The following is a 5,735-nucleotide window of genomic DNA, read 5'->3' on the forward strand; positions in this document are numbered from 1 at the left end:
GCAACAACACTTGCCCGGACCCAAGGAAACCCTGTCTGTACATGACCAAGTCACAAAGACCAGCCTAGATGAAGCGAACTTGGATCTTCCTGATAGCAACAATCAACCCGATGATCCTCGAGATGACTCTTTCACCCAGCAAGCCCAACCTGCTGAAGAGTTGGAGAAGGTACCTATCTCAAGAGATTATCCAGATCGCATGGTGAAGATTGGCACCACATTGTCACCACCCCTTCGGTTAGCATTGATATCTTTTTTGAAAGAGAACACTGAAGTCTTCGCCTGGTCATACGAGGACATGCCAGGCATCTCTCCCGATGTCATCTGTCATCGTTTGAGTATTGACCCCAAGATCAAACCGGTGAGACAGAAGCGAAGATCTTATGACGCTGAACGATACGAGGCAATGAAAGCAGAAGTTGAAAAACTCAAAGGCATAGGCTTTGTCCGCGAAGTCAATTACCCGACATGGGTAGCAAATGTGGTCCTTGTTAAGAAAAATCCGACCAAAGAAAGTCTTTTGCTTCAAAAGGTCTTGTGGAGAATGTGTGTTGACTACACCGACCTAAACAAAGGGTGTCCGAAAGATAGCTTCCCTCTTCCTCTTATTGACAGACTTATAGACTCTACGGCCGGGTGTGAACTCCTGAGCTTCATGGATGCTTACTCAGGATACAACCAAATCCTCATGAACCCTTCGGATCAAGAACACACAGCCTTCACTACCGACAGAGGACTATACTGCTATAAAGTCATGCCTTTCGGCCTAAAGAATGCAGGAGCGACTTATCAGAGACTAGTCAACTCAATGTTCGCCGAGCAGATTGGGAAGAGCATGGAAGCTTACGTTGATGATATGTTAGTCAAGAGCAAACATGCTGACCAACACATCACCAACCTATCTGAAACTTTCACTATTTTGAAGAGGTATCGAATGAGGTTAAACCCCAACAAATGTGCCTTCGGCGTAGGCTCTGGCAAATTCCTAGGTTTCATGATTAGCCAACGAGGCATTGAAGCTAATCCCGAGAAGATCAAAGCAATCCTCGACATGAAGGAACCGGTAACTTCAAAGGACATCCAGAGCCTTACTGGCAAGGTGGCAGCCTTAACCAGGTTCATTTCTAAGGCCACAGACAAATGTGCTCCCTTTTTTAAAGCACTTAAGGGAAGTAGGAAGTACATTACATGGACTGATGAATGTGCCGAGGCATTCAAAAACCTCAAGGAGTACATGAGTAAAGCCCCTCTACTCTCCAAGCCCGAGGTAGGAGACATTCTCATTATCTACCTATCGGTATCAGCTTCAGCCGTAAGTTCCGTTCTCATTCGAAAGGATGGGAATATTGAGCGACCTGTCTACTACGCTAGCAAAGCCTTACAAGATGCGGAGACACGGTACTCTAACATTGAGAAATTGGCTCTGGCATTGGTCATGTCTGCTCGAAAACTCCGCCCTTACTTCCAAGCGCACTCCATCATCGTGCTTACCAATTATCCTCTTCGACAGATACTCCAAAGTCCTGACACTTCAGGGCGAATGATCAAATGGGCAATAGCGTTGGGTGAGTTTGACATCTCCTACCAACCAAAGCCAGCTGAGAAGGGCCAAGCAGTGGCAGACTTCATTGCCGACTTCACATATCCGGTTGACATTGCTTCTACACCTGAAGCAGTGGCTTCATTACCCCCGGAAGCTCAGAAGATAGAACCAACAACCCCAGCATGGAGTCTGTATGTTGATGGCTCATCCAACCAACAGGGCTGTGGAGCGGGACTAGTCTTGACTACACCCGACAAAGTAGCAATGGAGTATGCTCTTCGTTTCAAATTCAAGGCATCAAATAATGAGGCCGAGTATGAAGCCCTTCTAGCAGGATTACGTTTGGCCAAACACCTCGGGGTTAAACAAATTGATATTTTCAGTGACTCCCAATTGGTGGTCAACCAGGTTACCAACAACTTTGATGCTAAGGACAGCTCCATGGCAGCATATCTTGCGCAAACACAACTTTTGCTCAAGCACTTCCACTACCAGATCACCCAAGTTCCTCGAGCGGCAAACAGTCATGCAGACGCCCTGGCTCGCCTCGCCTCGGCTGTGGAAGACAAGATTGGAAGAAAAATTCATGTCGAACTGTTGGCAACACCAAGCACCATGGCCGCAGAAGTATGCAACTTACAACAGGGGGATAGTTGGATCACCCCGATCTATAATTTCCTTGCTCATGGCACCCTCCCAAATGATAAAGTCCAGGCTAAGCAAATTCGATACAAGTCTACCCGCTACCTGATCATCAATGATCAACTCTATAAGCGAGGTTTTAGCCTGCCATACTTAAGGTGTCTTACGCCTGCCGAGGCGGAAATCGTCATTCGGGAAATACATGAGGGAGTCTGTGGAGATCATGCTGGATCTCGGTCCCTAGCACACAAGACTTTTCGCCAAGGATATTACTGGCCAACACTCCACCAGGATGCCATCAAAGTATCCCGCTCATGTGACAAATGTCAACGATATGCGGCTATTCCTCATTCCCCTCCAGAGCCTCTTACTCCTATGATCAGCCCTTGGCCCTTCGCCCAGTGGGGACTTGATTTGATCGGCCCAATGCCGGCAGGGAAGGGCAAAGTCTGTTACGCAGTCGTTGCAGTGGACTACTTCACAAAGTGGGCCGAAGTAGAACCCTTGGCAACCATTACTGAGGCAAAGATAGAAGACTTCGTGTGGAAGAACATCCTTTGTAGATTCGGCATTCCCAATGCGATAGTCACTGACAATGGGCGACAGTTCGACAACAAGAAGTTCAGGTTGTTCTGCTCTAAGTTCAACATCAACTTATGCTTTGCCTCTCCAGCTCATCCCCAGTCTAATGGACAAGTTGAGGCCATCAACAAAATAATCAAGCGCACTTTGAAAACCAGCTTGGACAAAGCTAAAGGCTGTTGGCCAGAATTTGTACCCAAGTTCTTTGGTCATATCGCACTTCATATCGGACTTCAACAGGAGAAACTCCATTCTCACTTGCCTTTGGCACAGAGGCGGTTGTCCCTGTTGAGCTCGAGCAAGCAACATTCCGAGTCCAGAACTACATTCAAAGTGAAAATGACAAACAACTCACCCTCAACTTGGATTTAGTCGAGGAACACAGAAACCAAGCTCACTTGAGGAATGTCGCCTACAAGCAGCGCATCTCCAACTATTATGACTCTAGGGTCAAGCCTCGTTCTTTCAAAATAGGAGACTGGGTCTTAAAGAAAAGATTACTCTGCGACAGAGTCCCGAGTGAAGGCACACTTAGTCCAAACTGGGATGGACCGTATGAAGTCATTGGCATCAGTCGCCCTGGCTCTTACACACTTAGAAGCTCCGATGGCAAGACCCTTGGCCATCCATGGAACGCTGATCACTTGAAGTACTACTACAAATAGACTCACGATGTACAAGTGTTGAGCTATAGCCGTTTGGCATCCTATGTAATGAAGGCCATTTGGCAATGAATTCAATAAAGAGGTAATTTAGCCAACTCAGCCCTCACTCTTTTACATTCATAGCAAGCGATGCCGGAACCCTTCTCAATCAGAAAGCAATCCGTCTTCCACAGTCACTACAAAACAAGCAAATGAAGACCGTGTCAAGCGCCAAAAAAAAAAAAAAAAAAAAAAAAAAAAAAAAAAAAAACAGCTTCATCCAAAAAGCTTCACTCGAAAAGCTTCACCTCCAAAGCTTCACCCACAAAGCTTCACCCAAAAAGCTTCACCATCAAAGCTTCACCTAAAAAGCTTCACCCAAAAAGCTTCACCCGAAAAGCTTCACCTAAAAAGCTTCACCCAAAAAGCTTCACCCGAAAAGCTTCACCTAAAAAGCTTCACCCACAAAGCTTCACCTAAAAAGCTTCACCCACAAAGCTTCACCTAAAAAGCTTCACCCAACAAGCTTCACCCGAAAAGCTTCACCTCCAAAGCTTCACCTCCAAAGCTTCACCCACAAAGCTTCAACACCAAAGCTTCACCTACAAAGCTTCAACACAAAACCTTGCTCCAAATAAACAAATTTTGTTCACAAAACCCAAGATGCCCTTGAACTTGTACAAAAACACTTGGGTAAACATAAACATTTTTTGTTTTACACCCACAAGGGCCCAAAATTTTCCTTCTTATTTATTCACTTATATATGTTCTCAAACATATTATAATAGATCCAACAACAAGCCAAAGTCCCAAATTTCATAATGGACAAAAGTACAAGCAATTCATCAATAATGAAGGTGCTACAAAAATTGGAATCTGCCCCAAAATAGAAATCCAACCCAAGAGACTTTTTCTCTCTCTCCCTCTTCCGCCTCCTTTCATCTATCAAATTTCTGCAACCTCTGCTCTTCTCCAATGGAGCTGAATTTTGGACACCCTATAGTTCTTGAGCATATGAACAACTTTCAAGAAGGAACCATTTCTGTTTGAGCGACGGAAATTAAAGTGTTGAAGCTCCAAACATGATAGTCGGCTTCTTGCAGATTTCGAAGCTGTTGTGATGTTTCGAAGATCTGGAAATATTTAACCGTTAGTTCATCCTGAATTTTTGATATGTTATGAAAGAGTCGATGAGGAACAACTTCAATGAAGAAAGCATACCGATCTGAACAAGAGAAAATGGAGTTTCGAAGCTCACAACAAATCTGACGGGTTGACAGACAAATAATAACCAGTCATTCATCATACCTGAATTTCTTGAGTTATACAGCTCCGAGGGATCTCAAATTTGGATATGTTGTAGTTCACAAGCTGAGGAACAACTTCAATGAAGAAAGCATACCGATCTGAACAAGAGAAAATGGAGTTTCGAAGCTCACAACAAATCTGACGGGTTGACAGAAAAATAATAACCAGTCATTCATCATACCTGAGTTTCTTGAGTTATACAGCTCCGAGGGATCTCAAATTTGGATATGTTGTAGTTCACAAGCTGAGGAACAACTTCAATGAAGAAAGCATACCGATCTGAACAAGAGAAAATGGAGTTTCGAAGCTCACAACAAATCTGACGGGTTGACAGAAAAATAATAACCAGTCATTCATCATACCTGAGTTTCTTGAGTTATACAGCTCCGAGGGATCTCAAATTTGGATATGTTGTAGTTCACAAGCTGAGGAACAACTTCAATGAAGAAAGCATGCTGATATGAGCAAGAGAAAATAGAGTTTCAAAGCTCACAACAAATCTGACGGGTTGACAGACAAATGATAAACAGTCACTCATCATACCTGGATTTCTGGAGTTGTACTGCTCCGATGGCTCTCCAATTTGGATATGTTGTAGTTAAGGAATTAACGAACAACTTTCATGAAGACAACTTTGTGATTCGACCTACAGATGATGGTGTTATGTTGAAAAACAATTCCGGTTGTTAGGGGAAATGAAAAACAATTCCACCAAAGAAACATCATTATGATGTTTCATCATTATGGTGTTTTCATCATTATGATGCTTTCATCATTGTGATGCTTCCATCATTGTGATGCTTCCATTATGATGTTAATGCACCAACGGTTACACCTTCTGCAATTCCACTTATTCGGGCCTAGCAACCTTCATAAACAAAATCTATGAAGAAAAAGTCCGGGGCTACCACTTAGAAAACAAAAGAATGAAGTTTTGGTACTTACGACATGGACTATTAGCAAGACACCTCATTCGTCAACTCCCTCGACTAGAGACTTGGGGGACTCCCACCATA

At 43.9% G+C, this 5,735-nt stretch overlaps 1 long non-coding RNA gene across 1 annotated transcript; it reads right to left on the reverse strand.

Annotated features, from left to right (window-relative positions):
- Positions 1–4,139: 4,139 nt before the first annotated feature.
- LOC139191592 (uncharacterized) lies at positions 4,140–5,359 on the reverse strand. Its single transcript, XR_011575680.1, has 5 exons — positions 5,263–5,359; positions 5,082–5,174; positions 4,901–4,998; positions 4,720–4,817; positions 4,140–4,544 (listed from the first exon to the last, which is right to left on the reverse strand). It is a non-coding gene; the product is annotated as an uncharacterized lncRNA (long non-coding RNA).
- Between the last annotated feature and the right edge of the window lie 376 nt (positions 5,360–5,735).

The sequence above is a fragment of the Malus domestica genome, chromosome 14 (assembly GCF_042453785.1).
Source record: "Malus domestica chromosome 14, GDT2T_hap1".
Lineage (NCBI taxonomy): Eukaryota > Viridiplantae > Streptophyta > Magnoliopsida > Rosales > Rosaceae > Malus > Malus domestica.